Raw genomic sequence first — 12,641 nt, forward strand, 5'->3', positions numbered from 1 at the left:
CGCAGCACCCACCCGCAGCACACGCACCAGCAGGTATATTTCACTGGTCATCCCCAAAGCCAATTCCTCTTTTGGCCGCCTTTCCTTCCAGTTCTCTGCTGCCAATGACTGGAACGAACTGCAAAAATCACTGAATCTGGAGACTCATATCTCCCTCACTAACTTCAAGGTCCAGCTGTCAGAGCAGCTCACAGATCACTGCACCTGTACATAGCCCATCTGTAAATAGCCCATCCAACTACCTCATCCCCATACTGTATTTATTTATTTATTTTGCTCCTTTGCACCCTGGTATCTCTACTTGCACATTCATCTTCTGCACATCTATCAGTCCAGTGTTTAATTGCTATATCATAATTACCTCGCCACCATGGCCTATTTTATTGCCTTACCTCCCTTATCTTACCTCATTTGCACACACTGTATATATACTTTTTTTCTACTGTATTATTGACTGTATGTTTGTTTATTCCATGTGTAACTCTGTGTTGTTGTATGTCTCGTACTGCTATGCTTTATCTTGGCCAGGTCGCAGTTGTAAATGAGAACTTGTTCTCAACTGGCCTACCTGGTTAAATAAAGGTGAAAAAATAAAATAATGATGGCTTGGAACTAGACTTGGCGCTCCGATACCGCTTGCCGTGCGGTAGCAGAGAGAGCAGTCTATGACTAGGGTGGGTGGAGTCTTTGACAATCTCTAGTCAATGAATAGCATTCTCACATAGGTGTTCCTTTTGTCCAGGTGTGAAAGGGCAGTGTGGAGTGCAATAGAGATTGCATCATCTGTGGATCTGTTGGGGAGGTATGCAAATTGGAGTTGGTCTAAGGTTTCTGGGATAATGGTGTTGATGTGAGCCATGACCAGCCTTTCAAAGCACTTCATGGCTACAGACCTGAGTACTACAGGTTGGTAGTCATTTAGGCAGGTTACCTTAGTGTTCTTGGGCACAGGGACTATGGTGGTCTGTTTGAAACTTGTTGGTGTTACAGACTCAGACAGGGAGAGGTTGAAAATGTCAGTGAAGACACTTGCCAGTTGGTCAGTGCATAACTGGATATTGTTGTATTGAATGTGTAAGAAATAGCTATGCTAAGGATCAAATACTAATTACACTAATTGCAGCTCTTTATTAGCCTACACAGTCAATAAGCACCAACCAGACAGAAGATCTAGCAAAGTTACATACAGAAAGTCATGTAGAAATCTTTCTGCAGCAGGTACCTCTGGCCGGGCCACTTCATCTTGTAGCAGATTGAGGGACTAACGTTAACTTGCTTCCACTAGCTAGCATGAGGGACTAACTTACTTCCACTAGCTAGCATGATTATAGCCGGTAGCCAGGTAGGGCTAGCTAGCTAGTCAGTTAGCCAGCTTGCTAGCTAGTCAGCAATAACTTTAGCCGGCTAATGCTAGCTAGGCAGGTAGTGCAAGCCAACTTTGTTCAGTTGTTGTTGAGTTCATTCTATTGGCATGCAAACTTCATGATAAGTTAAACATCTTAGCTAACATTTCTATTTGTATCTTCCTGTCACTAATCCTTTCTCTGTGCTGCTGACACTGCAGCTCAACCTAGACCGTAAACACATCTGCTTCATGAATATTATATTACGGATCGTGTACTTTCAGGTATGAACAAAATAAAATAAAATCATTTTTAATGATACATCATTATTATTTGTTACCCAAGTGGAAATTAATAGTTTTATATTTTTTCTAGTTTAAAACCAAAAACATCCAAATTGGGCATTTACTAACAGAAAACAAATAATGACAACATTGGTCAGTGTGGGTCCAACGTTGGTCATTGTGGGTCCAACGTTGGTCAGTGTGGGTCCAACGTTGGTCAGTGTGGGTCCAACGTTGGTCAGTGTGGGTCCAACGTTGGTCAGTGTGGGTCCAACGTGGGTCCAACGTTGGTCAGTGTGGGTCCAACGTTGGTCAGTGTGGGTCCAACGTTGGTCAGTGTGGGTCCAACATTGGTCAGTGTGGCATTTACTAACAGAAAACAAATAATGACAACATTGGTCAGTGTGGGTCCAACGTTGGTCATTGTGGGTCCAACGTTGGTCAGTGTGGGTCCAACGTTGGTCAGTGTGGGTCCAACGTTGGTCAGTGTGGGTCCAACGTTGGTCAGTGTGGGTCCAACGTTGGTCAGTGTGGGTCCAACGTGGGTCCAACGTTGGTCAGTGTGGGTCCAACGTTGGTCAGTGTGGGTCCAACGTTGGTCAGTGTGGGTCCAACGTTGGTCAGTGTGGGTCCAACGTGGGGCCAACGTTGGTCAGTGTGGGTCCAACGTGGGTCCAACGTTGGTCAGTGTGGGTCCAACGTGGGGCCAACGTTGGTCAGTGTGGGTCCAACGTGGGTCCAACGTTGGTCAGTGTGGGTCCAACGTTGGTCAGTGTGGGTCCAACGTTGGTCAGTGTGGGTCCAACATTGGTCAGTGTGGGTCCAAGTACTTTTTGGCCAATCGTTTTTGGCCAATCGGTTATCATCGTTGCGGTCCCCCCTCTGGTGGTTGACATTGGTAGGTTCTATTGGGAATTTTCCAGTACATGTGTGCCCATTATACATTTTAGAGTAGTCAGCAGGATAAGTGCACTCGTGTGTCTAGGTCATTAGACACCATTAGACATGCACCTGTCTGGGGAGTGGACATGTCTGTTTATTTTTGTACCATTGCTATGGCCTAATGTTTCTATGCCCTAATGTGAAACCAAACTAAAATTAGTGCAAGGCAGAGGGGATGAATCATTAGTTAGGAGTTACTATGTGTGTGATGTAAGGATGAAACCTGTATAAAGAGTGTGTGCCAAGGCTGGAAAGGGAGTTGCTTCATGAACCAACTCGGCTTCTATTACTTTGTAATAAAGTCTATTTAAACTCACAAGCTCCGGTATTTGAGAAATATTATTGACTGAATATTTCCACGACAGTTCTCTGAAAGCGCAAAGTACCACAGGAATGGCCAGGGGATGTCCTAGTTGGTGATCGTTGTTGTGGTCCCCCTCTGGTGGATGACCTTGTTAGGCTCTCTGAAAGCGGAGCAGTCCAACCCAAGGATGTGCAGCGGATGTCGGGATTGGGAACGCCGTTCCGGACCCTGCTCTCTCTCCCCCTGCTCTCTGGACCCTGTTCTCTCCCCCTGCTCTCTGGACCCTGCTCTCTGGACCCTGCTCTCTGGACCCTGCTCTCTCTCCCCCTGCTCTCTGGACCCTGTTCTCTCCCCCTGCTCTCTGGACCCTGCTCTCTGGACCCTGCTCTCTCTCCCCCTGCTCTCTGCCCCTGCTCTCTCTCCCCCTGCTCTCTCTCCCCCTGCTCTCTGGACCCTGTTCTCTGGACCCTGTTCTCTGGACCCTGTTCTCTCCCCCTGCTCTCTGGACCCTGCTCTCTCTCCCCCTGCTCTCTGGACCCTGTTCTCTGGACCCTGTTCTCTCCCCCTGCTCTCTGGACCCTTCTCTCTGGACCCTGCTCTCTCTCCCCCTGCTCTCTGGACCCTGTTCTCTGGACCCTGTTCTCTGGACCCTGCTCTCTCTCCCCCGGCTCTCTGGACCCTGCTCTCTGGACCCTGCTCTCTCCCCCTGCTCTCTGGACCCTGTTCTCTGGACCCTGCTCTCTGGACCCTGCTCTCTCTCCCCCTGCTCTCTGGACCCTGCTCTCTGGACCCTGTTCTCTCCCCCTGCTCTCTGGACCCTGTTCTCTGGACCCTGCTCTCTCCCCCTGCTCTCTGGACCCTGTTCTCTGGACCCTGCTCTCTGGACCCTGCTCTCTCTCCCCCTGCTCTCTGGACCCTGTTCTCTGGACCCTGTTCTCTGGACCCTGTTCTCTGGACCCTGCTCTCTCTCCCCCTGCTCTCTGGACCCTGTTCTTTCCCCCTGCTCTCTGGACCCTGTTCTCTCCCCCTGCTCTCTCTCCCCCTGCTCTCTGGACCCTGCTCTCTGGACCCTGCTCTCTCTCCCCCTGCTCTCTGGACCCTGCTCTCTCTCCCCCTGTTCTCTGGACCCTGCTCTCTGGACCCTGCTCTCTCTCCCCCTGTTCTCTGGACCCTGCTCTCTGGACCCTGCTCTCTCTCCCCCTGTTCTCTGGACCCTGCTCTCTGGACCCTGCTCTCTCTCCCCCTGTTCTCTGGACCCTGCTCTCTGGACCCTGTTCTTTCCCCCTGCTCTCTCCCCCTGCTCTCTCTCCCCCTGCTCTCTGGACCCTGCTCTCTCTCCCCCTGCTCTCTGGACCCTGTTCTCTCCCCCTGCTCTCTGGACCCTGCTCTCTGGACCCTGTTCTTTCCCCCTGCTCTCTGGACCCTGCTCTCTCTCCCCCTGCTCTCTGGACCCTGCTCTCTGGACCCTGCTCTCTCTCCCCCTGCTCTCTGGACCCTGCTCTCTGGACCCTGCTCTCTCTCCCCCTGCTCTCTGGACCCTGCTCTCTCCCCCTGCTCTCTGGACCCTGTTCTCTCCCCCTGCTCTCTGGACCCTGCTCTCTCTCCCCCTGTTCTCTGGACCCTGCTCTCTGGACCCTGCTCTCTCTCCCCCTGTTCTCTGGACCCTGCTCTCTGGACCCTGCTCTCTCTCCCCCTGTTCTCTGGACCCTGCTCTCTCTCCCCCTGCTCTCTGGACCCTGCTCTCTCTCCCCCTGTTCTCTGGACCCTGCTCTCTCTCCCCCTGTTCTCTGGACCCTGCTCTCTGGACCCTGCTCTCTCTCCCCCTGCTCTCTGGACCCTGTTCTTTCCCCCTGCTCTCTGGACCCTGCTCTCTCTCCCCCTGCTCTCTGGACCCTGCTCTCTCTCCCCCTGCTCTCTGGACCCTGCTCTCTCTCCCCCTGCTCTCTGGACCCTGTTCTTTCCCCCTGCTCTCTGGACCCTGCTCTCTCTCCCCCTGCTCTCTGGACCCTGTTCTCTCCCCCTGCTCTCTGGACCCTGCTCTCTGGACCCTGTTCTTTCCCCCTGCTCTCTGGACCCTGCTCTCTCTCCCCCTGCTCTCTGGACCCTGCTCTCTCCCCCTGCTCTCTGGACCCTGCTCTCTGGACCCTGCTCTCTCCCCCTGCTCTCTGGACCCTGTTCTCTGGACCCTGTTCTCTCCCCCTGCTCTCTGGACCCTGTTCTCTGGACCCTGTTCTCTGGACCCTGTTCTCTCCCCCTGCTCTCTGGACCCTGCTCTCTGGACCCTGTTCTCTGGACCCTGTTCTCTGGACCCTGTTCTCTGGACCCTGTTCTCTGGACCCTGCTCTCTCTCCCCCTGTTCTCTGGACCCTGTTCTCTCCCCCTGCTCTCTGGACCCTGCTCTCTCTCCCCCTGCTCTCTGGACCCTGCTCTCTCTCCCCCTGCTCTCTGGACCCTGTTCTCTCCCCCTGCTCTCTGGACCCTGCTCTCTGGACCCTGCTCTCTCTCCCCCTGCTCTCTGGACCCTGCTCTCTGGACCCTGCTCTCTCTCCCCCTGCTCTCTGGACCCTGTTCTCTGGACCCTGCTCTCTGGACCCTGTTCTCTCCCCCTGCTCTCTGGACCCTGTTCTCTCTCCCCCTGCTCTCTGGACCCTGCTCTCTGGACCCTGCTCTCTCTCCCCCTGCTCTCTGGACCCTGTTCTCTCCCCCTGCTCTCTCCCCCTGCTCTCTGGACCCTGCTCTCTCTCCCCCTGTTCTTTCCCCCTGCTCTCTGGACCCTGCTCTCTCTCCCCCTGTTCTTTCCCCCTGCTCTCTGGACCCTGCTCTCTGGACCCTGTTCTCTCACCCTGCTCTCTGCCATTGGTCATTGGGCTGATCAGTTACTGAAGGTGCATTGCTCCCACCTGCTGGATCACAAAAATACTGCCGCTGTAATTCATTACATTACCCCTCTTACCTTCCTACTGTTGATCTCAACCATCAAAGCAACAATGCAAATTAAGGGCATTTAATTAAGTTGGACATTAAGGGTGTCATTTCCAATGCTATCAAGTTGCCAACACCGATTGGAAGGTGAGTGTTCAGCCAATATTTTCTCTGTATCTATCTGCAGATCCAAAGGCATCAGGTAGGAGCTCCTCTGTTATCCTGGTCAAATTAATTGTAGAGAATTCCTATGACATTCTGAATCACGATCTAGCTTTATTGTGGCCATGGAACCTTTGGGTCAAAATAGTGCCCACCAAAATTCTACAAAAACCATATGAGAGCTTTTATACCTAAGTCTTACTTCTAGCTTTGTACACTTTTGTAATTACTATGCTATGGGGAGAAAAAAGAGACTGAGTTTCTAGACCAGGGGCATGATTTACTACAAAAAATACCACATTGGTGCACATTGTTGAAATTAGGACAGAGACTGGTGTGTTTTACTAAGCCAAAACCAACTGGAAAATGGGCTTTATGCTTCAAGTTACCCTCTAAAACGTAGAGTTCCAAGTGTCATCTGTCGATTTTCAGTCAAAAAAAGCACACTTGAAGCAAATGTAAATATTTAATGAAACCAATTTAATCAAAGAGCAGTTGAACAAGAGGAAGCAAAGTTGAAGGGGGATAAAGTGGGTGATGTTTGCCAGCGTGAGATTGGTGCCAACAGCAAAGCAATTTCCCCTAATCAAATCAAACTTTGTGCGCCGAATACAACAAGTGTAGACTTTACCGTGAAATGCCGAATACAACAAGTGTAGACTTTACCGTGAAATGCTGAATACAAGTGTAGACTTTACCGTGAAATGCTGAATACAACAAGTGTAGACTTTACCGTGAAATGCTGAATACAACAAGTGTAGACTTTACCGTGAAATGCCGAATACAACAAGTGTAGACTTTACCGTGAAATGCCGAATACAACAAGTGTAGACTTTACCGTGAAATGCCGAATACAACAAGTGTAGACTTTACCGTGAAATGCTGAATACAACAAGTGTAGACTTTACCGTGAAATGCTGAATACAACAAGTGTAGACTTTACCGTGAAATGCCGAATACAACAAGTGTAGACTTTACCGTGAAATGCTGAATACAACAAGTGTAGACTTTACCGTGAAATGCCGAATACAACAAGTGTAGACTTTACCGTGAAATGCCGAATACAACAAGTGTAGACTTTACCGTGAAATGCCGAATACAACAAGTGTAGACTTTACAGTGAAATGCTGAATACAACAGGTGTAGTAGACCTTACAGTGAAATGCTGAATACAACAGGTGTAGTAGACCTCACAGTGTAATGCTGAATACAACAGGTGTAGTAGACCTTACAGTGAAATGCTGAATACAACAGGTGTAGTAGACCTTACAGTGAAATGCTGAATACAACAGGTGTAGTAGACCTTACAGTGAAATGCTGAATACAACAGGTGTAGTAGACCTTACAGTGAAATGCTGAATACAACAGGTGTAGTAGACCTCACAGTGTAATGCTGAATACAACAGGTGTAGTAGACCTTACAGTGAAATACTGAATACAACAAGTGTAGACATTACAGTGAAATACTGAATACAACAGGTGTAGTAGACCTTACAGTGAAATGCTGAATACAACAGGTGTAGTAGACCTTACAGGGAAATGCTGAATACAACAGGTGCAGTAGACCTTACAGTGAAATGCTGAATACAACAGGTGTAGTAGACCTCACAGTGAAATGCTGAATACAACAGGTGTAGACATTACAGTGAAATGCTGAATACAACAAGTGTAGACATTACAGTGAAATGCTGAATACAACAAGTGTAGACATTACAGTGAAATGCTGAATACAACAAGTGTAGACATTACAGTGAAATGCTGAATACAACAAGTGTAGACATTACAGTGAAATGCTGAATACAACAAGTGTAGACATTACAGTGAAATGCTGAATACAACAAGTGTAGACATTACAGTGAAATGCTTACTTACAAGCCCTTAACCAACAATGCAGTTAAGAAAAAAATACCTACAAAAAAAGAAATAAAAGTAAAAAATATTTAAAGAGCAGCTGTAAAACAATAATAGCGAGGCTATATACAGGGTATTACGGTACAGAGTCAATGTGGAGGCTATATACAGGGGGTACCGGTACAGAGTCAATGTGGAGGCTATATACAGGGTGTTACGGTACAGAGTCAATGTGGAGGCTATATACAGGGTATTACGGTACAGAGTCAATGTGGAGGCTATATACAGGGTATTACGGTACAGAGTCAATGTGGAGGCTATATACAGGGTATTACGGTACAGAGTCAATGTGGAGGCTATATACAGGGTATTACGGTACAGAGTCAATGTGGAGGCTATATACAGGGTATTACGGTACAGAGTCAATGTGGAGGCTATATACAGGGTATTACGGTACAGAGTCAATGTGGAGGCTATATACAGGGTATTACGGTACAGAGTCAATGTGGAGGCTATATACAGGGTATTACGGTACAGAGTCAATGTGGAGGCTATATACAGGGTATTACGGTACAGAGTCAATGTGGAGGCTATATACAGGGTATTACGGTACAGAGTCAATGTGGAGGCTATATACAGGGTATTACGGTACAGAGTCAATGTGCGGGGGTACAGGTTAGTCAAGGTAATTGAGGTAATATGTACATGTAGGTAGATTTATTAAAGTGACTATGCATAGATAAACAGAGAGTAGCAGCAGTGTAAAAGGGGAGCTATACAAATATTCTGGGTAGCTATTTGATTAGATGTTCAGGTGTCTTAGAATATGTGGACAACTACAAATACCTAGGTGTCTGGTTAGACTGTAAACTCTCCTTCCACACTTACATCAAACATCTCCAATCCAAAGTTAAATCTAGAATCGCCTTCCTATATCGCAACAAAGCATCCTTCACTCATGCTGCCAAACATACCCTCGTAAAACTGACCATCCTACCGATCCTCGACTTCGGCGATGTCATTTACAAAATAGCCTCCAACACTCTACTCAACAAACTGGATGCAGTCTATCACAGTGCCATCCATTTTGGCACCAAAAGCCCCATATACTACCCACCACTGCGACCTGTACGCTCTCGTTGGCTGGCCCTCGCTTCATACTCGTCGCCAAACCCACTGGCCCCAGGTCATCTACAAGTCTTTGCTAGGTAAAGCCCCGCCTTATCTCAGTTCACTGGTCACCATAGCAGCACCCACCCGCAGCACCCACCCGCAGCACACGCACCAGCAGGTATATTTCACTGGTCACCCCCAAAGCCAATTCCTCTTTTGGCCGCCTTTCCTTCCAGTTCTCTGTTGCCAATGACTGGAACGAACTGCAAAAATCTCTGAAGCTGGAGACTCTTACCTCCCTCACTAGCGTCAAGCACCAGCTGTCAGAGCAGCTCACAGATCACTGCACCTGTACATAGCCCATCTGTAAATAGCCCATCCAACTACCTCATCCCCATACTGTATTTATTTATTTATTTTGCTCCTTTGCACCCTGGTATCTCTACTTGCACATTCATCTTCTGCACATCTATCAGTCCAGTGTTTAATTGCTATATCATAATTACCTCGCCACCATGGCCTATTTTATTGCCTTACCTCCCTTATCTTACCTCATTTGCACACACTGTATATATACTTTTTTTCTACTGTATTATTGACTGTATGTTTTGTTTATTCCATGTGTAATTCTGTGTTGTTGTTTGTGTCACACTGCTTTGCTTTATCTTGGCCAGGTCGCAGTTGTAAATGAGAACTTGTTCTCAACTTGCCTACCTGGTTAAATAAAGGTGAAAAAATAAAATAATGATGGCTTGGAACTAGACTTGGCGCTCCGATACCGCTTGCCGTGCGGTAGCAGAGAGAGCAGTCTATGACTAGGGTGGGTGGAGTCTTTGACAATCTCTAGTCAATGAATAGCATTCTCACATAGGTGTTCCTTTTGTCCAGGTGTGAAAGGGCAGTGTGGAGTGCAATAGAGATTGCATCATCTGTGGATCTGTTGGGGAGGTATGCAAATTGGAGTTGGTCTAAGGTTTCTGGGATAATGGTGTTGATGTGAGCCATGACCAGCCTTTCAAAGCACTTCATGGCTACAGACCTGAGTACTACAGGTTGGTAGTCATTTAGGCAGGTTACCTTAGTGTTCTTGGGCACAGGGACTATGGTGGTCTGTTTGAAACTTGTTGGTGTTACAGACTCAGACAGGGAGAGGTTGAAAATGTCAGTGAAGACACTTGCCAGTTGGTCAGTGCATAACTGGATATTGTTGTATTGAATGTGTAAGAAATAGCTATGCTAAGGATCAAATACTAATTACACTAATTGCAGCTCTTTATTAGCCTACACAGTCAATAAGCACCAACCAGACAGAAGATCTAGCAAAGTTACATACAGAAAGTCATGTAGAAATCTTTCTGCAGCAGGTACCTCTGGCCGGGCCACTTCATCTTGTAGCAGATTGAGGGACTAACGTTAACTTGCTTCCACTAGCTAGCATGAGGGACTAACTTACTTCCACTAGCTAGCATGATTATAGCCGGTAGCCAGGTAGGGCTAGCTAGCTAGTCAGTTAGCCAGCTTGCTAGCTAGTCAGCAATAACTTTAGCCGGCTAATGCTAGCTAGGCAGGTAGTGCAAGCCAACTTTGTTCAGTTGTTGTTGAGTTCATTCTATTGGCATGCAAACTTCATGATAAGTTAAACATCTTAGCTAACATTTCTATTTGTATCTTCCTGTCACTAATCCTTTCTCTGTGCTGCTGACACTGCAGCTCAACCTAGACCGTAAACACATCTGCTTCATGAATATTATATTACGGATCGTGTACTTTCAGGTATGAACAAAATAAAATAAAATCATTTTTAATGATACATCATTATTATTTGTTACCCAAGTGGAAATTAATAGTTTTATATTTTTTCTAGTTTAAAACCAAAAACATCCAAATTGGGCATTTACTAACAGAAAACAAATAATGACAACATTGGTCAGTGTGGGTCCAACGTTGGTCATTGTGGGTCCAACGTTGGTCAGTGTGGGTCCAACGTTGGTCAGTGTGGGTCCAACGTTGGTCAGTGTGGGTCCAACGTTGGTCAGTGTGGGTCCAACGTGGGTCCAACGTTGGTCAGTGTGGGTCCAACGTTGGTCAGTGTGGGTCCAACGTTGGTCAGTGTGGGTCCAACGTTGGTCAGTGTGGGTCCAACATTGGTCAGTGTGGCATTTACTAACAGAAAACAAATAATGACAACATTGGTCAGTGTGGGTCCAACGTTGGTCATTGTGGGTCCAACGTTGGTCAGTGTGGGTCCAACGTTGGTCAGTGTGGGTCCAACGTTGGTCAGTGTGGGTCCAACGTTGGTCAGTGTGGGTCCAACGTGGGTCCAACGTTGGTCAGTGTGGGTCCAACGTTGGTCAGTGTGGGTCCAACGTTGGTCAGTGTGGGTCCAACGTTGGTCAGTGTGGGTCCAACGTGGGGCCAACGTTGGTCAGTGTGGGTCCAACGTGGGTCCAACGTTGGTCAGTGTGGGTCCAACGTGGGGCCAACGTTGGTCAGTGTGGGTCCAACGTGGGTCCAACGTTGGTCAGTGTGGGTCCAACGTTGGTCAGTGTGGGTCCAACGTTGGTCAGTGTGGGTCCAACGTTGGTCAGTGTGGGTCCAACGTTGGTCAGTGTGGGTCCAAGTACTTTTTGGCCAATCGTTTTTGGCCAATCGGTTATCATCGTTGCGGTCCCCCCTCTGGTGGTTGACATTGGTAGGTTCTATTGGGAATTTTCCAGTACATGTGTGCCCATTATACATTTTAGAGTAGTCAGCAGGATAAGTGCACTCATGTGTGTCTAGGTCATTAGACACCATTAGACATGCACCTGTCTGGGGAGTGGACATGTCTGTTTATTTTTGTACCATTGCTATGGCCTAATGTTTCTATGCCCTAATGTGAAACCAAACTAAAATTAGTGCAAGGCAGAGGGGATGAATCATTAGTTAGGAGTTACTATGTGTGTGATGTAAGGATGAAACCTGTATTAAGAGTGTGTGCCAAGGCTGGAAAGGGAGTTGCTTCATGAACCAACTCGGCTTCTATTACTTTGTAATAAAGTCTATTTAAACTCACAAGCTCCGGTATTTGAGAAATATTATTGACTGAATATTTCCACGACAGTTCTCTGAAAGCGCAAAGTACCACAGGAATGGCCAGGGGATGTCCTAGTTGGTGATCGTTGTTGTGGTCCCCCTCTGGTGGATGACCTTGTTAGGCTCTCTGAAAGCGGAGCAGTCCAACCCAAGGATGTGCAGCGGATGTCGGGATTGGGAACGCCGTTCCGGACCCATCATCTGGTCGTCCAGACTGGAAGATCTGGGCAGTATGGCAGATGTTAACAACGCACGCACACACACACTCACAAAATATCGAATTACATTTATTCCCAAATGAGTGGCGTTGTGGCACTAAGTGATGGTTGTATGGGGACTTTGTTAATTCCTAAGTGTCAAATTAAATTAAATGAAAAGGAATGAAAGCAAACAAAATACACAAAATATAGTTATCACACCTTAATCATCTAATTCTACATAGGTTCAAGATCTTGGCAAAATGACCCACGGCATTGTCTAATGTCATTACTAGGGCTTCCTAATTTGCAGTGTGTTGCTTAGTGCACTATCCTAAGTTGATAACTACATGATAAGTCTACAGCTGTAATGCACCAGTTTCGGGCAGTCTACAGGGATGACCTATAGACCTCTGTGGAGAAACTGGTGAGTACCGTAGCTGTAGAG

Source organism: Salvelinus namaycush, unplaced genomic scaffold (assembly GCF_016432855.1).
Source record: "Salvelinus namaycush isolate Seneca unplaced genomic scaffold, SaNama_1.0 Scaffold902, whole genome shotgun sequence".
Lineage (NCBI taxonomy): Eukaryota > Metazoa > Chordata > Actinopteri > Salmoniformes > Salmonidae > Salvelinus > Salvelinus namaycush.